The sequence below is a fragment of the Corapipo altera genome, unplaced genomic scaffold (assembly GCF_003945725.1).
Source record: "Corapipo altera isolate COAL_440 unplaced genomic scaffold, ASM394572v1 61, whole genome shotgun sequence".
NCBI lineage: Eukaryota > Metazoa > Chordata > Aves > Passeriformes > Pipridae > Corapipo > Corapipo altera.
Window position 1 is genome coordinate 4,014,179 of NW_020884910.1, and position 24,951 is coordinate 4,039,129.

Sequence of the window (24,951 nt, forward strand, 5' to 3'; positions counted from 1 at the left end):
ATTCCTTGAAAAGAAGTTTCCTCACCAATCTCTGTTTTATTGATAGATTAGTTGTGGATCAAAAATAATAGCATTACTTTATTTTATGGCTTTCTCAAATACCTGGATCAAGGCACAATAACATACCCAGTGATGTTCCCAGGTAGGTAACAGCTTTAAAGTTTGTACAGTTGGTACCAGCTTCCAAAGAGCACTGTGTACACACACATAAATGCTTGCCTAGGCCACATCTCTCATTTCGCCTTGTGTCCTCTTCATTCTCAGCTTTGAGGCTGGCTGCAGCCAATGTGCAATGGAGATTTGCTCCAGATTTCTGATGCATCCTTACTGTAGCCATAAAGAAAAGGTAACTGGGTGCCTATGACAGCAGGGAGCAGATTAGCAACGAGCAAAACAATTCCAACAGAGCTTACAGACAGAGCCATGGAGGCATTTTAATAATCAATGGACTGGCAGTGCTACAGTGCTTCAAGCTATAAGAAAAAAAACACTGTGAAAGCCTGGAATGAAAAAGGGAGGCCATGAACTAGCCGCAACAGGGCTGTGTGCATAGGAGCTGCAAAGAAAGGGATGGAGAAGCTAGAGAGCACACCCAGAGGGAGAGCAGGCAGCAAAATAACACATGAAGGGAAAGATTACTTTACCCTATACCTAAATATGGTGTGCCATCCTCTGAGTCTAAGGGCTAAAAATACAGGCATAGCTACAATCATGTACTTCCTGAGCAGTGTACAATATAAAAATGGAAGCAAGAGTGAAGGAATTTGAGGCAATTTCCTGGAATCCCTCAGGAGAAATTGAATTTAGCCTGGCTGACTTGCCCCCTGCTGAGAAAAAATTATTCTTCACTCAGAATAATAATGCTAATTATTATTATTATGACTGCTTACATAATAGCATTACCTTTCATTCACCACCGAAATCCAAAACTTGTCATGCTGCACATTTTACATGCAGTGAAAACCTTTTTCCCATGTCCATGAGACAAGACAGGATAGGGGAAAATTTACAGTGACTCATAGTGCAAGAGAAGTAGTAGAGCCAGTTATGGAAATCTCTTCATCTGGTAGTGCAACTGGGATTGCAGAAGATCTGATTGGGTCTTCTCTCTGTTTGGCTGGGCAAACTCTGAACCACATTGAATTATTTTCCACATCTTTACTCTCTGAACCATGAGGCTGAAGGAATGCATAGGGCTATGGCAAGGTTTCAGTTTATCCCTCCATTAATTCCTCTCTACTGTTACCCTAAACCATGAAGTTGACAGTGATTAGTCATGGTTTAGTTTTGGCCATATGTGAAAAGGACATAAGGTGATACTGAAGGTACAAATATCCACTAAGAAATGTAGTAGAGTGGTTCGAGTTACCAGGTTTATCTCTGTTACTTCTTTTTAGTAGAGGATACAGTCCCCAGCTGGGACATGGAAACTGCTCTTTGGTGTTACCTCCCCACCAAATCCTGCACAGCAAAGGCTTTGTTTAAGCTGCCTGACTTTGCGCTAAAACAGATAAGGCGTGCACATGAGCTCTGCTGCATAAACTCTGAGTAACAGCTGGGAGCTGTTATATCTCTAACCCTCCATGGCAGGTACATTAGAGATCTTCCTCTCGCCTATGAAACACCTGGACTTTCAGCTAAGCAGTTCTGCGTCTTTATGCTACGGATTTAGCAAAAAAAGTCTGTGAGAGCTTCCTATACTAACTGAGATTGTTTGCTCACCAACAGTGTATGATGTGCATTACACATGACAGACAGCAGGGCCTGAAGACACAGAGCTATAGGAATTGCTAACAGTCCAGACATTGAAAAAGTATACAGACTGTGAAGAAGCTAAAAAAATATTTCCCACTGGTTTCATTTCTTTGCTCCCTGGGGGGGTCCTCTCAATTTTTAATTTGTGGTGTGCTTTGTTGCTGGTCAGAGAGTGCCACAAGGCACCGAAGACACTAATCTTTATAATAAAATATTTCCTTCTGGATACTGAAAGTGCCAGAAGTTTAAATAAAAAGAGAGAAAGACAACAATCTCAGAATCAACTTGCAACTGATAAGAATAGAAAGGTCAAGTTTTTCTCAGCATAGCCGATATTTGCTTTCATATTCACATCTCATTGCCTCACATCAAGAATAAGAAGTGAAATACTAGTCTCACAGATCAACAAGCATCACCTGCCATGAAAGAAGGTTCTGGAATGAGAGTCCAAGTCTGTGAGCCAAGACAATTGGGTTACCCAACTGCATTTGTCGCTTACATGTAAATCACCTTCCCTAGTAATATCTTGAGTTTCCAAACTCTGAGATAGAGACAGCAGTGCTTAGTTGTAGGAAGTAGAACCAAGAGCTTCAGTTAGCTTCAGCATCCAACTCTATCAAGCACAGTCAAAACCTCAGTGGCCTTTTGTAACCTTCCCAAAAGGTGTGGTTAAATGAAACTGATAAACAAAGAAGATGGGAGGAGCAGCAAACTCCTTAAAGCATGAGTCCCTGCAGGCCCTGAGGAAGTGGCTCTGTGAATTATGTTCTTAATTTTGCCCAAGGCTTCCAATTTCAAATGGAAACTACAGAGAGAAACTGTTCTGAAAGTCAGATCTAGAGTGGCCCAAATTAGAGATGCACTGCCTCCACCCATCTGCCACCTCTAAATGAAAATGTCAGCCTTAATTCATGAACGTTTTACAAATCCTTTGATGGAAAGACTTGAAAAGCATCAGTTATTATCACAAGCGTTCAGCACTGGCGTGTGGCTATCTTATGAGCATGCAGTGCTCTCTGCCATCCTCCCACCCTGGAAAGTTATAATGTATCTCTGGGGCAGGTTGATATTTGCACTTTGTGGACACCCAATAAATAATAATCCAAATATTTGCACACATGGAATATTTTGTGACATTATAGGGCTGACAGACTGTGATTATTCTGGAGTTGTTTTGTGCACAGAGCTCCCATTGGTTTCAAAGTAAGAGCAGAGTTCAGAAGCACTGCAGAGTAAGACCCGTGACATTTATGTTTATGAAATAGGAGAGACCTTATCATTTACTGTTTCTGTAGTCACAAAGCCAGAATAGCTGATGAGGGGCCTTTGCTGGTATCTTCATATAATCACAATGTACACAACAGAGGTGTCCTGGCAAGTAGCAAGCGAGCTAAGGAAAACAAAGGAAGATTAGCAAGGGGTACTGCAGGGCAGGAGGGAGGACACGGGCAAAGCATGTGGGGGGAGCCCCGGATGGGGGAGCCTGGGGGACCCCTGGAAGCAGTGGCAGTTTTGGCATGAAGAGCCCTGGACTGGGAAATACTGGAGGGCTGTAGGGAGCAGTGGGCACTGGAAGAGCTAGGTGCAGAGCACTGGATGGAAACAGCAGGACTGCTTTGTGGGGGGGCACTGCCACAGCCAGCGCAGAAGCTAACAGAGCTCGTATGCCATCTGCTGCTACACTATTAACTGCTATTAGTCACTGAGCTTCATGAGCATGAAATTCCCTTAGTTGCTGAAAAGGAAGGAGAAAAGCCTAGAATGTGGCTTAACTTTGATTAAGCACCAACAAATTTGGGACAATTTAAACAGGAGGGATTTCAGACATCTCATTGAAGCATGTTGCAAAATTCCTTCCTTGCCTGGGGGAGGTACACACACAGAGTATACACCATTATACTTCTCCTTTCACAGTACTTTTGTCAGCAAGATAAGAAGAAAGAATTTGCAAGTGGTTAGGGAAGGAGCTATGGATTTGCTAAATGGATTTGTATCCTGTTCGGTTAGAGTGATATGGTTCAGCACGTTCCAAAAAAAGATGGAAGTAGACAGTAGCACGAATAGAAACAGCTTTCTCAATTATGCTAGTTAAGATAAATGTTGGTAGTCTTACTAATCCTCATGCTTCAGGGCTTTTGCCGATCAGCAGCTTGGGTCAGGAAGAAACATCCCACACCTTGTCATGGTGTAATGCAATTAGAATTGATGTCTCCTTCTGTTCTGGTTTTGGCTAGGATAGAGTTAATTTTCTTCATAGTACCTAATATGGGGCTGTGTTTTGGATCTGTGCTGAAAACTCTGTTAATAATACAGAGATGTTTTTATTATTTCTGATCAGGTCATGTACAGCATCTACGACTTTTCTGCTTCTCACACCTAGGGGTGCACAAGAAGTTGGAAAAGGACACAGCTGGGACAGCTGACCCCAACTGACCACAGGGATATTGCATACCATCTGACATCATGCTTGGCATTTAAAGCTGGGGGAAGAAGGAGGAAGGAGGAATGATGGTTTCAGAGTGATGGTGTTTGTCTTTCCAAGTAACCATTACACACGATGCAGCCCTGCCTTCCTGGGGATGACTGAACACCTGCTTGCCCATGGGAAGTGGTGAATGAATTCCTTGTTTAACTTTGCTTGTGCATTGAGCTTTTACTTTACCTATTAAATTGTCTTTATCTCAACCCACAATTTTTCTCACTTTTACCTTTTCAGTTCTCTTCCCCATCCCACCAGGGGAGAATGAACAAGCAGCTGCGTGTGGCTTAGTTGCCAGCTGGGATTAAACCACAACACCTCACCCGCTAGCTTTGACTATTTGATTGGGTAGAGCATAGGGCGTCTTATGACAACACAAGGAAAGGTTCAGCTCCCAGAACTGCCCTTGATACAAACTGTACCTTAATGTACAGAAAGATTGTTGATTTTCTTCCTGTGAGCATTTGCCCTGGAAGCCAGACTTGCACTCCTATATTTGAGAGAGAAGGGAGACAGAAAGTGAGAGCAGAGGCAACCTAATGTGACTGTCACCCAGCCACAACACATTGACATGGCTTGATTTAAACAGCAGTCTGGAGAACTAATACATTTGCAGATAAAGGCTGAAGGCACTGCTTTGAGAAAATTATAATTTCCTTCCTCATGCAGAGGGAAAAGTGGAATGTGTCTGCCAGATTATTAGCTGTGAGCGATTTGCTCAATCTTACTGAGAAAACGGTATATATAGCAAGATTTGGTCCCAACATGGGACCAGCCAGCATCCCACAATCCTATGCATCTAGCAGGGTGGAATTTGATGGCAGCCACACCAGGCCAGCTCGGTGCTAGGCAGAAAAAACAGACTATTTTGTGGCCATGGGAATCATAGGGTATGGTTGGACTATGCAGTAAATCTGATCCTGGGGCTATTAGGACTGGATCAAAGGCTCTGCAGCCATGTCAGTCAACTGCTGAGCTGGTGTAAGTTCACTCTGTTAAAACAAATTTGTCTGAAGCATTTTGACAAGGTAAGTTTGCACTCAGCCTGTGCTCACCTGTCCTGACCCATAGGAGACCCTGTGCTTCCCAGTCTCCTTGTGTCTCTCTCACCCACACCATGCATGATTGGAGTCCCCTTGACTGGCAGTCAGGCACCCATGGTTTTTGGCATTGGGCAAGGAGACTGGCAATTTAGGCTTTCCCAACAAACTGAATCCTAGCTGAGGCACTAAAGGAAGCTGTTGTCTCTTCAAGACCATACATTACAGCCATTGTTAGTCAGTCATTGTAAAGTGCTCTTAGAGCAGTGGCAGATGTCCTATTACACTGAGAGAAGTAAGACACCTGGGTTCGTTACCACCTAATTAGGTTCTCCATGTGATTAACTACTTGTGCTGCAGACAAAGAAGCAAACTACCCAAATGAATGCCAACAGAAGACAAGCTGGCATGGCAGCAGCAGGCACCTGACAGGCACAGGCAGATCTGTAACTCATCTGGCTTCCTAACGGAGAGTGAAGGATGTTTAGGAAAAGTTATAAAACTATAATCAGAAACTCTGATAGCATATGTTTGCCTGAGTCACAGTTAGGTCCTTTGTGACTCCCACAAACCCTTGTCATCTCATAATCAATCTTGATACCAATCCCGGGTGCATTTAGCTCTGCATAGCCCTCAGCATCTCCTCCTCAGAGACACTTCCACCTTCAGAGGAGGGGAATCCTCTGTATCTTTCTGTATTCCTCTCCTCAAAGACTATGCTGTCCCTCTGTATAACCTTTGTCCTGTAAGAACAACTTCCACTGGGGAAGCCCTTTTGAATATTCCTGTGATTTGTCTGTCTTCCTCTTTCTGCCTCCATTGCCTAAGCCTAACAAGGTAACAAAGCGTGTCCCTGTAAAACTATCCCTCTTCACTGAGAGCTTCCCAGCCTGCTAGAGCAGAGGCTGCAGTATTCCTGTGCAAGCCTGAAGGCTGCAGGCTGGATTTCCTCTTGAGCGCCTGATCCAGCCCAAACACAGATCCACATTCAAACTGTCTGAAGCCTCCAATCAATCAGTGAATTGCACTGAACACCCTTAGGAAAAAAAAGATCTTTGATGAGGCTTTGCTACTAGCAACCAATCCAAATCCATTAGCTTTCACATCTGGAGTTCCAACGAACAATAAAAATGAGCTTGATGGCCTCAATCTTGTCCTCATTTTTCAGCATCACAATAACCTGGCTCCACTAAACACAATTCAGCATGATTGCCAGACTGCTCAGACATTGGGGATACCCAAAACCACTATAGCTGCCAGAGAAGAGGGTCAGGACAGAGGGTGCTTTGGCACAACTCTGTGTGTGCGCACATATGCATATTAGGGAAAGATAAGAAGAACTGGAATTGGAGAGAATGCTGCAGGGTAGGATCAGGGGTTTTGGCAGAGCTTTATGATATAAATCCACTCGGTACTTTCCCAGTCACACATGCATATCTGTGCAAGACTCTCACTTTTGCAACGTGGCCACCTTTTGCCCAATTTTCACTGCTTTTTGAAGTGTAATTGTTAGTTCCCTCTTATAGACATTGCTGCTGTCCCCTCGTAAGCCCATCCAGGCCAGCATCTCCACCTGTAAGCAATGGAGGGCCTTCCTTTGCTATTGGGCTGTAAGGAAGGAGAACTTCCTCTGCTTCCCAGGGTGCCTGCCCCTGCTGATTTCAGGTGATGTGAAATGCAAAGAGGTGGCAGGGCATAGCAGACAGAGGCTGGGATAATTGCATGATTTGTGCTCATGATGAAAGCTGTTCTGATGCCAGCCTGGGACATGTGTGTTTGGACTAGTCCCAGTGCTGCAAAAGCCCAGCATGGCCCTGCAGCTGCCAAGCCGGTTGCCTGGCAGGTGGACAGAGCCTGTGATCAGGAGTACTAGATTTTAGATCCTTCTCCTGGTCACTCCAGGAGCTTCCTATACCACAATCAGTTATTCTGATTTGCTTCTTTTTCAGTCACATTTCCGAAGTGTTGTTGGTGTCAAAGCAAGGCGGAGAACCTGATGGCAGTCATTACATGAGGGACTGTGATCCTTCCAATGCTGTATGAGCAACCAGCCCCAACCTAGGATTTACCGGTTTAGTTCAGCCCTATTTCCAATTACCTTGCCCTTTCCCTCTTGTGTGAAGGGCAGTTGGTAGTGGCAGTGGCTTTTCTTCTTCCCCCTTTTCTTTCACACTGCAATTCAGGTACCACTCCCTGACCCTACCTCTCTCTCCTTGCCTTTTCCGAAGAGCCCATGCTGAGACCTCTGTGTGAAGCCATCAACAGCATCTGCTAATGGGCAGCCTAATAGCCATTTAATGGGCCTGGTAAAGCTAATAGATTTGTAAAGAAAATATGAGCAACAATAGCCAAAGAGGAGTGCTCTAAAGCATTCAAAACTGGCAGGGTCTTTCCCACTTGGACTCAAGTAGCTAAAGCAGTGCCTGAAGCCAGGCAGGAGCTTCGCTGGCTTTCCAAAACTGCCACTCGTTCTCGGGAAGGAGACTTCATCCAAGAATAACAGTGTTTGCCCCACCTGCAAGGTTGTATGAAGGATCTCCAAGCAGCTCCTAAAGGTCTCTGTCAGATGCTGCCAACTCTGAAGTGGAGCAGAGCTGGTGAACAGGAGGTCAGCCTTCCCCCGAATGAGGAGCAGGTCACTGCTGGAGTCACCACTGTTAATATACTTGCAGTGCAGAGAAAGGTCTGTTCGGGCTTCATCCCACAGATTTCTCTTCCCCAGACACAGCAGAGTCTACCTGTCAGAAGCAGATGGATTTATTTGAACTTGACAGAATTTATACCTAAATCTTTTAATACTTATTTTCCTTATGTGTAGCCAAAAGTTTTATGAGACACACTAACCCCTGCTCAAGGAACAGACAATATATTTTGAAGTATATTGTATCTAGCTGACATATCATATAAATTCCCTTTGTCACCCTGGTGCCCACCTTTAGTTTTACAACCACTGTGGAGTGAACACCAGTCCATATCTCTCTGGAGCTCCTCTAAAGGCCCTTATCATTCTGCACATATGTTGCCTGAGGAGGATGCCCATACCTGGAAATAAAAGCTGAGCTGAAATGAGTCAGGTTGTCATCAGACGATCTTGCTGTTTTGGTGCCAGCAGTAATGGTACCACCAGGAAAGGATATGCATGATCCTGACAGACTTTTCCACACCTCTGGAAGGTCTGTGGGGTCAGCAAGGGAGCCGCATGGTCATCTTCAGGGCAGCTGGCCGTGGTGCAGTGAGATGGGAGGTCCTGGCACTGCAGCCTGACTGGGCTGTTCTTCAAGCTGTATATGCAGTGGCAGGAGTTATGCTCCCACTCTACCAGCACATCCACTTGAAACGTACACCAGTGTTTACCAAAAATGTCAAGTACTCTCTTGATACAGCATTATGATATTAATCTCATGCACAACCCAGACTCTCCACCTGCTCCCCTGTCCCAGCCCGCTCCAGGACTAGGTCTGTTTCAAAATGGGACAGCAGGAAGGCAGGCTGTGTTTCCCCCATATTTCCCCAGCCAGTAGCTCTCTGTCCTCACTCCAGGCAAGTCCAGCAGCACAACAGACCTGTGTGTCTGGAGGTCAGTGTGGTCTCACGTACTCTGATCCTGGAGGGACTATGGGTGAGGGGTATGAGATAAGGATACCAATCCTCACAGGATAAGGGGGAAAAGCTTTTTTTCACTCCTATTCATTGCAACGTAAAATTTCTGAACGATGAGTAGGTCCTGACCCTCAACAGGATCAAATTGATTACCACATGGGGAATTATTGACAGGAGAGGACAAAGAACACCACTTTCCTAAGGCTGCATCCTAAAAGCTCACCAAGTCTTTATCCCAGAAGTGCAAAAGCACAGCAGTGGTGTGACATGTGACAGTTTGGCCCATTACTTACAAAGAAGCACGCTGAGAGTAATTGCATTTCCTTTTGTAGCTGAATTTAGCAAAGTATAACTGTCCTCTGGTTAAAATAATGCTTCACTGTTTTAAGGGGCAAAAAGCATTTGTTTAGGTCTTGTTAAACCTGGGATTTGGAGTTTCTTAGTGACTTTATCAGGCTTCTTGGACCTGAATGCGTCTTGGTAGTCCTGGAGGAGGGATTTTGAGTTGCCATTACAAATACTAAACACCTTGGCCAAAGCAGATCCTATAGAGAGAAACACAGAAGAATGTTTGCACTCCAAGGATATACAGCCCATATGCCTGTGCTGCCCAGCCCTGAGCAGTAGCACAGCTCACTCTTGGCCTCAGGAAGCCAGCCAGGGTGGTATTGAGATCTGGGGGATGAGGAGCTGGCACAGAGAGAGCTGGTCTTCAGCAGCAAGGGGGAACACAGCACCAAGGGTGCCCTTTTCCTGTGGAGAACCAGAGACTACCTTTGCCTTGGCAATACCACAAAGACAAACGGGATTCATAACTATAGGAGCTCCCTGCAGCCAGGAGTTTGAATAATTCACTTTCCAGCAAAAGACATCAATCCTTTCTCCACAACCCCTTCTACCACCTCATAAGATATATGAGGGGAAGGCAGGAGGCATTTTTATTATTTTTATTTAGTTTGTGATGTTTAGTGTTCCTCACTATGGGCTATATTCAGTCCTCGCATGTATGATATTCTCAAGACCTTTATCAGTTAACTATCCTTCCTTTAATTTTCCCCCTGTTCTTACCCTTACTTTTCCCTCTTTATAAATTACAACATTCAGGCCTTTGCTGGCGGTAGAGAGCACTACATTGTTCTGGAATAAAATGGACTTTATTCCATTATAATGACTCTGCTTCCAAAGGGGAGTAGTTATACTGGAATAAAAGTATTTTTTATGCTCCAGTCTGGAGCATAATTCAATCATAAATTACATCAGAAAAAAATAAACCATAATAATAAAATGGCAGTTTGTGCATTGATTAAAGTGAAAACACTCTTCATTCTGGAATATTCCACGTATAAAGTGAAGTTAGTGTGCAATAAGCAGAGGTGTGATTTTTTATGGCACACTAACTACCCTTCATTCATTCCCTAATGGATACCCTGCCAGAAACGAGTGCCTTTAGGTGAGTCAGGTTTGAAAGTGACATAAACTATTGTGCATTAATGTGCACTAGGAGTATTCATAAAGGAGTGTAGGGAAGTAACTAGTGAGGTGAAAATCCAGCACTAACTTCTCCCACAGTGGCCCAGGAAAGTCCAGGCAGATCCAGGCTGGGACAACTCTAGTGGAATAATTCTTCACATTTTCCTGTGGTAGATTTTTCCAGGCCCATTGGTCCTTGTGGTCTGAGTCTTGAAACAAGCCGTGGGACCTTGACAAAAGAGGAATTTGAAGCTGTCCTGTTTTTAGGAATGGGGATATGCCACCAGGAAATGTGCACTGCCAAAAGTATCCATTCTAATCTTGCATTAGGATGTAGAGTACATTTCAGATCCCTTCATGCAGCTGACCAGCCAACTCAGTGAAGACAGGGCTTTGTATCTGTGCTGGTACCCCAGAAGGATCGAGCAGCCAACATCACACATATACAGCCAGGGGCTATACTGTGGGCAGTTTCTGTTCACTTCTCTTGTTAGACATTAATACAGCATTTGTATCCAACATCAGTTTGTATCAGTCAAGAGCTCTTGATCAGACTTCAATGTACCCCATAAAGCAATCGTTTGCAGGGAGCAAGGGAAGTGATCTCCTGGCTAGGAGGCTTCCCAGGGAATCTGTCATTCTCTTTGATTCTGCTTTATATTTTTCTTTGTATGAATTTACAGACTAAGAAAGTTAAACAGTATTCATATTTGCCAGTTTTACCTAAAGAATAGAAATATGCTATAAATGGTTCTCAACTGTTTTCTCCCACGATGTGCTAGACAACTATATTAATGTATACTCAGCAGTGATGTATGTGCCAATCTCAGCTCTTCCAGGGAGCCACTGCCTGTTGTCCCCACTGATGAGAAAGGATGGGTCTGAGTCCAGTGAGAAATTTGGGGTGCTCCCAAGAATGGCACTGAGGCCCTTGATAACATCTGGATAAAATTTACTCATGGTTCAAGACTAATATGTCCTGCCATGTGGGAAACCTGAACATTCAAGACGTCCATATTTCATTAGCTGAGAGCTGGTTTGCCTAGAACCAGACCTGCCATTGCCCCTGTCTTGCAGCCTCCCGGCTCTCCCAGCCCAGGGCTCCCTGCACCAGCTCTGCATTTCTTGCTAAGAACACTAAATCACTGCCACACTGAGAGCTGGCCTCAGATATGCCTTCACCGGTAAAAAATATCCTCAAAGGCTCATTACTTAACACATTTTCACTAATATGATGTTCAAGTATCACTCAATGCCTCATATAGGAAAATGATATTCCGACACTTCAGCTACTCATGGCTAAAACTAAGGTGCCTTGACAAAAGCGGCATATTCAGAAATATCACTGCCCATATGTACGTGAAAAGGAACATTGCCTTTGAGATCATGTTAGTTACAACCGAAAGTCCAACTTCCATGGACTTCAGGAAGTCATAGACATCCACAGGCCTCTGAATCCACAGCAATCTGAATTTCAGAGCATGGGTAACTCTTATGAGTCCACTCATCCCTGCATTATTGTCCTATGTACTGAAAAGTAATTAAGGCTTAGCTAACTTCTTTTGCAGTGAACAGGGTCAGGAGAGCTCTCACACTCTCCCGCCAAAGCGCTGCTGTCGGAATGGGGACATTTAATAAGGGGAACAAAATTAAGGTGGGAAGGAGAAGATGGTTAGCACGGTCAGCTACCAAATTGGACTTTTGGAAGCTCATGATCTTTAAAGTCTTTTTCAACTTATATTGATTCTGTGATCTTCTCCCTTTCTGGCATGCGATTTCTGGTGCAGGGCGTGGAGAAGGGAGCATGTGGAAATGACAGAGGGCTTCACAAGCAGAGGGACCTGAGGCCATCCAATGACTTTCCTTGTGCTCAGACCAAGACTTGAGCCTAGCCCTGTGCATTGACTCTCTCACTGCACTTCTCAGGCCCCTCACTGAAAGGTTAGGGTGAAGCAAAAAGCAAACACAGAATCAGAGTTGTGGATTATATCAACAATTACAATCTGGAACATAATTAAATTATAAATTAAATTGGAGTTAAAAAAACCCAACCATAATAATAAAAGGGCGATTCGTGCGTTGATTAAAATGAAAACATGCAGTCATTAGCCTGTGTATAAATCTTGTTAGCTGCGAGCAGAGCTGTGTATTGCCATTAACCTGGTGAGTGCCTGTGGGGAACTTGCACTTCTCTGGGTGTTTAAAGCATGGATGTGCATCAGGACAGCTGCTGCCCTCTGTGACCTCAGTGCTGGAGGTCAGGCAGGGGAGTGGTGCATATTTACTGGCAATAAAAATCATTAACAGTGTATGCTTTGCATTTCCCTTAAAGGCTTTCAGGGAGCTTTGAGGGTTGCAGAAAGCCAGATGTTCTTGGCCTCTACCTCACATCCCTGGCAATTTTTTGCCCCCTCTGATCTCCGTTATGCGAAAGGCAGAGATCTCAAGCAGGCCTGATGCATCCTGAACCTCCTTCATGTTCACTGTTAAAATGTCAACATGCTTTCCTCCCACACAGTGCTGTATATCCTTCCTCTCACATCTGTTTTGCCCCACTGGGCTTAGGAGCTTGTGTCTTCCCTGTACATTTTGAATAACCTTCCTGAGTAACCCTGCTGGGATGCATAAAGGCTCCTCCTTGCAGCCCCTTCTTTCTCCTGCATTTCATACCTCTCCTGAGCCAAGCACACTGTGTTCCCATATTATGAGAGAATAATTGCTTTTCCACAGCTCACATCCATGCTATTTTTTTCTCTTTTGTTTTACAAACTCCTCTCCTAGAGAAATATGTCCCTGTGCGAGAGCATTAGATCGAATTTTTAGATCAAATTATCCTTCTGTTCTATAATACCATCCATAATTACTCCCTGTAACTTTGCTTTTGCTGGTGATCACAACCATCAGGCAATTTTCACACATCTCGCCAATAGAATTCAAGAACAAGCAAATATTAGAGTGAGTGTGAATTTATTTTTATTTATAAATTACTTAACATAGAAAAAAAGCGACAAGTTCTGAGCACTTAGCAAATTACTGACTTGAAATAGATTTTGCAAAATTTGCCTGCGTTGTTTTCTCCTGTGCCTTGCAAAAAGGAGGGGAGGCAGTGGGGTGTGGGGGTGGGGCGCAGGGGGAAAGGCATACGTGCTTCGATACTGGAAAGACTGGAGAGAAGCTGAACAAACCATGGCATATTTCACAGTGTAAAGATGCATACAAAAGTCTTGAGTTTTCAATATAGTGTGATTTTTCAGTCCCTTGTACATTTGGGCACAGACGCAAGATACCTGCATGAGAAAGGCAAGCTTAGTATTTTACCTGTTCACGTATGTCTGAACTGAATCTCCTTTAGGTGCTCAGCAGCTTCACCTGGGAGCTACTCAGCTGCATTGCACTTTGGTTTGGAAATGACTTTTCCCCAGACAGGTGTCGCTTCCTGCAAAATTTCAGCCAAAGATCCAGCAAAACAGGGAGCTCAGCTCTGAATTAGTCCAAGTTCATTTGAAAGTGTAGCAGAAGAGAAAAAAAAAGAAAAATAAAAGAGCCCTGCTTTTGACTCCAGCTCAAAGTGTTCAGTTCCAGAACTGAATCCAAAACCAAACTTTGCAGTTCAGCCCCATCTGCCACAAGCCCCTGGCTCACAGGTGGAAGCCTGTAACCTGCTGCCAATGAGGGTATGTTTCATGAGACTGCAGTGGGAAGATTTGGCTGGCAGAAAGTATCTGTGTCTGCATCTCCAGAGGCAACAAGCACCTGCTTGTTCATACAGAAAGTGGACATTGGGACGAGTAGGAAAAAATCAAGACCATCACAAAAGACTGCAGCACACGGGTTTTCTCATTTTGGCCAAGCTTTTCCAAGCCCAAGGGGAACAAGAGTCTGTCTTAAATGTGCTTTTTTTGATATCACCAGCAGGTAATAATTCCCTTCAGCATGGATTATCAAGGCTAATCTTAGACTGGAACTGGGAGGTCACAGGGAAGTTGCAGGTAGGAGAGCTTTTGGCTAAGAGAAGGGTCCCAGTGGTGGACTTTGTTCATATCAAATGTCAGAAAGAGAGCATGCGTACTTATTTTCGGCAAGCTTTCTTTCAGCTACCAAGTTGCATAGCAGATCGGATAGTGGGATCTCTCTTCTTGGAGGTTTTCAAGATGTGGCTGATCTGATCTCATGCTGGTCCCAGGGAAGCTGGATGACATGATATCCAGAGGACCCTTCCCATGAGACTTTCTAGGATTTTTGTAGCACAGATATAGCCTCCTCAATTTGGTTCTCTGTATAAATATAAGAGGCAGGACTGAGTCTGCATCATCCCTCAGAATTCCCAGTAACAAAGTGAATCATAGGCTCATAGGATAACTTCAGATGGACAAGATCATTGCAGGTCATTTGGTCTAACACACTGCTCAAAGCAGGGTCAGCTTAGATCAGGTAAAGCAGAAGGAGGAGAGATCACAGGCTATTTCCAAAGGCCCAGCAAAAGTCACCTTTATTCAGAAGGTTTACTTATGCTGCAGGGGAGCCTGCCAAACATGTAATTCCTAAAGTATCTCACACCTCCCCTTAAAATATTTTAGTATTCCGCAAATCAAAAGAGAGATTGAAATATCATTTACTTATTAGCTTCACTTCTAGAGGAACCCGCCGGGTAACCAGGCATTAAAAGCAGCTGAAAGACAAGACTCCTGTCCAGGAGTAGAATCCTTTGCAACTGTGGCAGTTCAGATAGAAATTTTCCTTGAAGCCCTTTGGAGAGAGATACCCTATAGTACCTCCAAGCAGGCTCTTTCGAGTGCTTCATTCTCCTTCCTATCTAATTCTTCCCTATGTTTTTGACTTAGTCTCACTTCCCGTGGTACAAAGGAATGGCATCTTTTTCTCTTTTTCACACATCTTTGTAGGTTACCATCACATTCATCTGCCAGCCCTGAAAGGCAGGGACACGGCCTTACCTGTATAGCATCTAACCCAACTGGGCAGGAATCAGAGCCTTTCCCTTTGTATCATATTTGTAAGACACAACCTGCACCAACGAATGCACTGACCCTGTAACGCAGGGGAGTGTCATTTCGGAGATGAGAAAATGAAGCAGAAAGACAGGCAGCATAGCAGCATGCCAAAGTTCACATAGAAAGTCCGTGTCAGGCCTGGGAATTGCACCTTAGTCAAGCATCTTAATGTTCTCTCCTCTCCTTTTGGCACTGCTGAGATATAAAATAAAGATAATTGTGAAATGTGCCCAGACACTAGGAAGACCATCACCTTAATTCAAATAATAGGAATAGCCAGCATCTATGTAATGGAGAATCAAAATGTTGTATAATGGGGAGAACAAGATGTAGCTTAGAGTTTAAAAGTAATTAAAATTTCCTACCTAAGTTTCTTTTGTTTAATGTACTTCCAAAAAAAACATTTATCTGCTTGCAAATGCCTGACCCTAGGAGTGCAGGTTTCAATGCAATGGAAAGGCGTACATTGGCAGAATGACAGCAACTGAGCAGCATCTCATCTGGATCCAAAAATGTAAAGAAAAGGAAATACTCATTATTCTAGAGGCTCAAAGACAATTTCAATCCATTTTAACTCTAACAGGTCCCCCCTGTGGCCTCTTAAAACCTACTGAATTGAAGCGAAGTAGTGTAAGCGGCAGAGTTTCATCTTCAAAGGTGCAGTGAAAATATCCAGGTTGACAAGAGGGCTCAGTTCAGGAGGTTTTGTGGGGTTTTGCTGTGGACTTTTAACAATGCTCTTCCACAGCACCTTTTATCTGTGGATCTCACTGCACTTTAAAGATATTGACTGATCTCTCACCACATTGCTCCTGAGAGAGGTGTATTATTATCTCAATTTAATTAACAGGGAAACTGAGGCATAGCAAAAGGAAGGTATTTGCTTGGGCCTTCGCATCACACTAGTGGAAGAATTTGGGTTAGAGACAAGCTCTCTGGATGGTTTAGGTGTCCCTACTAATTTTTTCCTGCCCTGCTTCTGCTTGCCTCTTCAGTTGCAGTTCCCCCCAGTCCTGAGTAATCAGGAGTCCTAGGGGTTCTGAGAGGTGTGCTGAGCAAGGTAATGATCACAGCAAAACAAGCAGCAACCCTGCCTGCTCATTCAGAGCAGTTCTGAGCATGTATAGATAAATCTCACTGGCCCAGTCAAGACCTCATAGCTCAAACAACCCTATTCCTAGGCTACTAGTCATAATTTGCAAAGGTATAAAGAAAAATGAAAGCAAAACGAAAGCAAACCCTCCTCCTTCCTCCCGTTACTCTAGCACTGATGTGCAACTGCTGTTTCCAATATTTCCAACAACGTTTCCAAGGCCCAAAAGACTGTAAACTGTAGTTGTACTGGAAGCTCTTGGCATTCACTGTGCACCTATACAGAACTACTTTCTCATCCCAGTCACACCTGTTTTTTTAAGCTGTATGTGCTATTTTTCCACGTACATATATAGACATGCATAATGATGAAGAAATAAAGGTTTATTATGTTTATGTGACTCTCCAGAAAACAGTAAGGAGAAACCCTGAGAGAATTACCACCGTTACTGAAGCAAAGTCTTCTGCTCAGCACCCTTACATGGTTATTTAAATACCAGCATTGCAAACCGTAGTAAGATCAGTATATTGAAGTCCCCATATTTTCCTTGCTTTCTGAGGTAGCCCTGGCAGGAGTCAGCAGTACTTCGGGCATGATAAAACATATTTCCTCATGCTTGGTGCCCGACTTGTACAGAAATGATGGTTGCTAGTTCGGATCCAAGCAGTTCAGAGAGTTCTTTCTGATTGCACTTGAATACATAGACGTGTGTGTTCATGGGAAAAAGGGAGCGGATGGAAGTCCCCTCAATTTACCTTTATTCCTTTCTTCTCCTCATAGCTTTCAAGGGTTATAACTATATTTGGGCTGACAAGAGCAGACAGCAGAGCCTACGCTGTGCTCACAATATGGGGGTTGATACGATTTGACGGTGTCCTTTTGAAGACAATCCCCATGTAGAGACTGGGCAGCTCTAGCAGAAGAGCTCTGGAGAAACTGGATCTAAGCTGAGGGAAAGCAGAAGGTTTGGGGTAGGGAGAGTCTCTGACTGAAGTGGGTTGTCAAGTAGAACATTAGGGAGATAGTCACACAGTCCTAATAGAGTTTCTAACATAGATGTGATTCAGATGACCAAAACCAGGATTTGCTTTATTTTGTTATAGGCGAGAAGCAGGTACCCCCAGAAAGGAGTTCAGGACTCCTGAGGTAATAGAATAAATGTTTTCTAACTCACTAATAGCAGGCACAACCCAAAAGGTCATGTTTGAAAGATACGGAGGTATCTTTGCTTTTCTTCCTTAAGAGCAGCCAAACTCAAAGAGGCCTTGATCCTATTCCAGGGAACAAGAAGTCTGTTCTCTCTCCCACACAGGGCTGCCTCCAAAGGTAATGCAAGTCCAGTTCCCTCACAGAGCTTTAAGAGATATGATGTCAGTGGACACTGGAGGCTGCTAAGACACTCTTGCTACAACTTCAAACTATCACATCCTGCCTGTTGGTTAGGTTCAGTACTTGCTAAATGGAATGTATAGTCCCCATGCTAATCATAATTAATGGAGATGCTACGGAGTTTTTAAGTGGCAAGTGCCTGTTCTTTTGGCACAAGAGGACCTGAGTTATATCACTGGTTCTGCAATGAAGATGGAAGTCAACATGATGTACAGTATAGAGACAACTAAAAATTATTCCTATGACTATGGATTCATTAAATTACTTAACGCCCTCACACAGAACTCTGGAGTTTAATAATGCTAATGGGGTACTTTGAGATCCATGTACAGAAGAACTAAAGGAGGAAAATGATTATTATGTTCTCCCACTGTCATCTGCAGGTTTCAAAATATATTACAGTCCTTCACTAATTGTCACAATGCCCCCCTAAGTCAATATTATTATAATAATTTTGTAAGTGCTGAGAGACTGGTTCTGATCTCACTCCCATGGATTCAGTCATATCTCAGACAGAAGGTTGTCTCTTGCATTTCAGAGTTATGGGAACATTGTGTATTAGAAACTTCTACAGAAAATAAACTAGCTTTGACAACAAAGGACCAGATTAGAGAACTGTAATATTGCATCACATACACAGCAAGTCTGGTCCACCAGCTCCATTGCCTTTATGATACTTTACAGCATAGGTCCTGTCTTACAGGAGAACTTTGACAATTCTAGGCATAGTTCTGGGGTTCTTCTAGAAGTGGACTTGGAACCTGACTAGGGTCTCACACCTTAAAATAGAACTTCCTATTTACATCACTGTGCACGACAACAAAACCCAAACAGCTTGTTCAAGGTTGCACAGTGGTATCAGTAAATTGCTCAGAGTGAAAGCTAAGTCCTCACCTTTGACCAGAGATAACCCTTCCCTCTCTGTGCTTTTAGACTGCTGCCAGTGCATTAGACAACATGTACATAGCTGTAGGTAGGGATAGGGAGTTAAGAATGTGATTTCTGAGTTATGAGAGATCCCTTGTCAAAATTTTCACCTCAGTGGATGACCTAAGTATTCATCTCCATAAAAATGGGAGAAGAAAACAATCTTGCTTTGTATGTTGCTTTGAGATTCACAGATAAAACACATTCTAGAGCTCTGATGCTTTGTTAAAAAATCCACGTCATTTTACCTCCTGCCCTCCATTCCACTAACCAAAATTCAGGCTTTTGTGGGATGTTGCAGGGGAACCTGGAGCTAGAAAGAAGTCTTTGTTTTATGACAGTTTATTTATTTGCAAGGAACGCATGGACTCATATTTTCTTCATGCAGGAGAAATCAAACAAGCCAGAGAGTTCCTTTGCTTACAGCATCAAACTCTAGGCTTTTCCTTAGGGTCAGCCTACCAGCTGCTTGAACAGGCTGTGCTTCAACCTAGTTCTTTCTCCATACTTGCACTGAAGTTTCATTATCTCTCTCTTTCACGTGCATACACACCCTCTATATTTTTTCAGAGCTCATCAAAATTGTCTTTCCTGAGTGGCTAAAGAGCTTGTATGACCTCTGGCTTGGATAGAAGCCTGCTATCATTTCATGAGAGAGTTTAACCATTACTCTAGAGTGAAAAACAAAATTTAACTCAAGCTACAATGTTGTTGGGGATTCTCAAGCCCCAAAGCAGTGGCGAAAGCCACCCAGTACTCTGCTTCTCAAAGTCTATACCCAACAACATGAATTCTGCGCTAAATTACTGCAAGCCGTCTTAGGAGAATTTCTTCACAGCAGTTCAAATGTTTCTCTCTGTGACTGTGCCAGATACTCAGGGAATTTTACTGAGGTGCTCTGTACTGAGGTTTCTCTGCTAACTTGCAGGGCATGCTTTTCCATCTAACAACACAACTAGTAAGTCAGTCATGGGAGGAAAAAGGATGCAGAAAAGAGGATGAGTTTGGAGTTGTTTAGGTTTCTTTAATGCAAGGTGACAGAGTGCAGCAGAAGCAGAGAGAGGCAAGTTCTGAGAATTTCAGAAGCAAGAGGAAGAAAATTATATTGAGAGTCTCTTATGACTTACTGGGACTTGACTCTACACCTAAGATTGTGAACTCTAGAGAGAGCACCACAGGAGAAAAGGGGAGGAAGGACATGCAGATAAAAGCTAATAAAAGCAGGGAGATACATTTAGGAGATGTGGGAGAGGCACTGGAAAAAAAGAATAGGTGAAAGCAACATGAAGGAAACAGAAACTAAAAGGTGAGGGAAAAAAGAAAAAGTAAGAAATGGAAGAAAAGAGTTGGACCAAATAGGGAGAAAATAAACCAGTCAAGAGAACAGGGAATAGGAAAAGAAGCAAGCAGGCTTTTACCCTAACAGGTAAAAATTTAGGATGCTGCTGTCTATAATTAAAAAAAAAAAAAAAAAGGCAAGCAGCACACCTTGTTTTGAGATGGGTTTGAACTTAGCTGTGGATTTGAATTGAGTCCTGGAATTATCAAGCTCCTCAGAGCTAGTGGTCAATTTAGAAGAAACGGGCTGCACTGGCCCTTCTTGCAGCGCACTGAAGAATTGCTGTGTCCAAGAGCACCATCAAGTGGTGAAGGGAAAACGATATTAAAGCAGTCAAAAGGCTCTTCTTGGCGCAGTAAGTTTGCATAATGGAAAACTACACAGAACAATTCATTTCTATGTAGCATCCTTCACAGAGAGAACCTTACATCTCACTACAGAGGAGATTAAAAGAAGAGATAATGGTCTACACAGCCAGCTGTGGTGTTGCACATACAGTATATTAATGGGGCTTCTGATTGGAGGTGGACAGGTGGGGAAAACAAGGTGGGAACGGCCCAGGGGCGAAACAGAAGGATCAGTTGACAGAGCAGGGGAGCAGTGGCAGTAACGAATGGAGAAGGAAGGGACACTCAGGAGAATGTTCCTGGGGTCAAGTGTGACAGCAAGGGGGAGGGAGCAACAATCGCAGGGGTCACTGACTGAAACCAATGTGATCACACACGTCACAGGTCCTTGCAGAGGGCTCAGGAAAATCAGAAAAGCAATTCTGATCTGGGCACCTTACTGGGGAATTACCTCTCCACAGTACTAATCAGCCTCCCTTCATGACTGCAGGTGCTGTGCCCAGCATGGCTTTGGGAAGAATCACATAAGGGATAATTCTGAATAGGTCAGTGTGACGAGTCAATGATGATGGATTTTAACAAAGGAGTGGATGCGGCAAAAGCAGGTTGTGTGTGTGTCTGGGATGCTGGAGCATGAGCCTGACAAAGACATCAATAAGGAAATCGTGATTAATATAAATGTGAGATCTCAGTAAAAGTTGATTATAGAAGAAGCACAGTGACAATTGCTCCTCATCTGCCAGTTTTTACTCACAGATCTCAAAACACTGGGGGGAAAAGAAAGGCAGAAAAGCATCATCTTTATTTTACACCTTGAAAAACAGAGGCGTAGAGAAACAAGTCATTTGCCCAAGAAGCATAACCAAGAGCATAATTTCAATGCGTTGGGTTCTGTGATGAGTACCCTGCAAAACAGTCCATGCTGCCTCCATACAACGAGGAAGCAGAGAATTTCACCCAGGCACAGAGAGTTCCCTGCAGGAAGCCTTCAGAGGTGGGAAGTTACAGTGGAGGTGAGATGTGGTAAAGTCCAGGCAGACAAACAAGAGAGATAAGAGGGTAAGCTGAAGGAGATGCGAGAGCTGAGTGTGGCCTACACAGGAGTGATGCCACCAGCCTTACAGCTAGCACTGGCACAAGAAATGGGAGCAGTGCTAATGACAGAACTTATTTGAAAGGCAGAGAGAAGAGGGAAGAGGGCTCAAACAGCATGGCTCAAACTTTCACTCAACAGTGAAAGAGCATGAGCTGATGAGGCACAATTCACACCAGGAGGTGAAAGACAGATAAGGCCCAAGGAAGACTGCTTTGATCAATAGCACTGAGAAGCTTGGGGAGGTCACAGAAAATAAGGAAGAAAAAAGGAGGGTTTCCTCTTACAAGAAAGAAAAAAAGAAAAAAGGAAATGGACAGCTTGCTGCTGATATACCAGTATGATCATTACAAGAGACGGGTTTCCACTGAGCCAGACCTATCTTGTATCAACACCAAGCACAGCTGTCTCAGTCAAGTCTGAACTTACAGAAAGACTGACACTTTTTGTGCCCCTTAAACTCACTGTGGGTTTCTTTGTTATTGTTCGTTGGTTGGGGGCGGGGGGTTTGTGTGTGTGGAGTTGATTGGTTTTTAACTCTTTTTTTCAGTTGGCTCCCATTTAGAATGTCTCCCCCTAGAGTCTGCATTTGGGCCTATCCTTTACTTTGGCAAGGAAGAATCAAAGCCCCAGGGAGCTTTGCTATCTCAGCCGCAGAGGAATTCTGCTGTGGTGACCTGCAGGACCATGCAGACTTCTCTGAAGCAGTGAGGGACACAGAGAGATCTTTTTGCTTGTCTCATTAACCAGAATGCCTTTGTAGCTTCCAGCTGCCTTGGAGCAGTGCTGAGGTCAGAAAGGTGAGCAAATAGAGATTTCCAGCATGTGGTTGCACGTGGCAGGCAAAGGAGGGGGAGAAATACTTTCTCCAGTGGGCTTCAGAGTCTATTTAAAATGCAATAATTAATGAGTCAAAAATTTCCTCAAATAAGACTCCAGAGTCTTAGCTTCCTATCAGACAATTTTCTACCTCTTCCCATCATGTCTATTCCACACATCACCAGTAATTCTTCTTTTCTTTTTCTTCTGTTGGGGTGATTAATAATTAATTATTATTAAAAGAAAAAGGCTGAGGGGATAAGTTTCCAGTTTTGCAACCAAAAGACCCAAACTGACACTAATTATAATCCTAGTCACTTCATCCAGCTAGGCAAAATCTGAATTTATGCCAGAAGGCTGTGTATTTGCTTCTGAATGTATCTAAAGCTAATGGGATGGGGAGGGATGAGGAAATGCAGCAGATTCTCATGAGCATTAGAGGGAGCTCATATGAGGCAAGGCAGAAATGAAGAGGTCTCAGTTTTTGGAAAGCCCTTTTGAGAGCTTGTTGGAGGAACCATAGCAGAACTGACTGCTTCTGACTTCTGCTAATACCCCATGCTGAATATTAATGATAAACATAATAAAATATGTATACAGTGTAATAGGAATAAAAACGCACATGTAGCACCACAGATTTATAATACTGCTTTACATACTCATTCAGACAGCTGAGTAGCTGTGGTGAGCATGGAGCCTGCTGTAAGGAATAAAAACGAGCTCCCTGCTAGAGATACTTATTCATGCTTATGCCAAATTTTTTTCCATGTCTGCTGCATAGCTTTCAAGTCCCTTTGCTTTCCAATTCCCAATGTGATAACACTGTCTGGACAAACTTAATAGCATCATCTGTATCGTTGGCCTAGCACATGGAAGTATTTAAAGCTGAGGAAAAGTGGGTGGATAAGGAGTAGGTTTGCTAGCGTTCCACGACCCTACCCCATGAGAGATTTCATACACAAACCAGTGAATCAGAATGGCTTAGGTCCCTCCAGTGGATGACCTACCCCCACTCCTGCCCTACAGCTGGGTACATTCTAGGCTTTTCACCACCTTGGATCTTCACAGAGCAGTTTCTGACAGCCAGAGACTCTCAACAGCACCTGATAGACATTTCTCTATGGCAAATGGGAATATGCCGTATTCTAAGCCCTTAACAGTCACCAACTGGAATCAACATTAGAGAAGCCTGAAAAGACTCTGAAGTTTGGAGAGTCAAGATGAGAGCAGATAGCTGGTCAGCAGGTCAAGGTAGCCACTTTCTCTGGTCTCCAGCCATCACATTTTTGGATGCTGTACCAAAAAATCTACATTGTTTTTTTCCCATCTCTATCATTTGATCTAACAAAAGAATTTGCATCTTCCTATAAACTACCTTTCTTACTTTACAAAGCATCCTTTCTTATCTTTCAACCCAGTCCCATTCTGCCATTCTTTTTCTGCATCTTTTGTGCTTCACCCATTCTATTTCGTCCTTTCACTAATTCGCATTGTCAAGATTGAAGACCCCTGTCTATTTGTGTGACCTAGAAGTAGTGATGTTTTGAGGAAGACCTAGGTTTTGCTGATATATGACTGTTTGCCCTTCAATACAGCAATAAGGTGTACCACACAGAGTTCCTTCACAGTGTGGGCAGAACTGGACTTGGCCTCTCTCTATGATGGCACTTCCTCTGTGAGGGAAATATGGATTTTTACTATTGCTGAAAGGGAACAAAAGAAGCAACAGAATGCTTTCGACAATGCCCCTCTCACTCAGCTGCTTCCTAACTTTTCTTTCTTACTACACCAATTTCTTGGGTTTCTTGCAGTGCAAGCTCTTTGCACACTGCTTTTGTTATCCATACCATTACCTTTCCCACTGAAGGCAAAAGGAACAAGAAGGGTTCTGGAGGTAAATCAGGCACTGTACATAAAACAAGAAAACACACACACATACTTTACCTTACTGTAAGGAAAAGAGCCATGGTTCAAAAGTGCTGTGAGCTCAGCAATTTGTATCTCTTTAGGAGAAAGTCTCATTAGAAGAGGGGCACAGACCCAGGGAATGGGTTTGATGATTCTGGATGAGAGCAGCTGTGGGTACTACCACAGGGCCTGCTGGGTGCACCAGAACAAATCACTTCACTCTCCACTGTCTGTCTCTGTTTTAATCTTATCTCATGATTTCTTGAAGCAGAAATGACCTCAACATGTATAAATGAGAACTGTTAGGCAAAACCCGCAGAGTAGTAGTAAAAGTAATGATTATGGTAATAACACAATGCAGGCAAAATATCTTAACATGTGTTTACAAATAACAACACTCTCCTTTAAGGTACTTGAGACATCCCCTGCCCTGTAGGGTGAACCTGTTCATCAGATAGGCTGTCTCCGGGGGTCTGACCTGAACCACTGAGCAGCTTCAGACGGGAATTGGACCCCCTCTGGGACTTAAAGACCTGGAAATTATTTAAAGTGCTTGCAAGCAAATCCATTGTGTCTATCAAACAGTTCCCCAGAGACAGTAGAAACAGGGGGAAAATTCTTCCTGTGGAGACTCTGACAGTGATGTTGAGAAGGCACCACAGGAAGCAAACAAGTCCTCACCT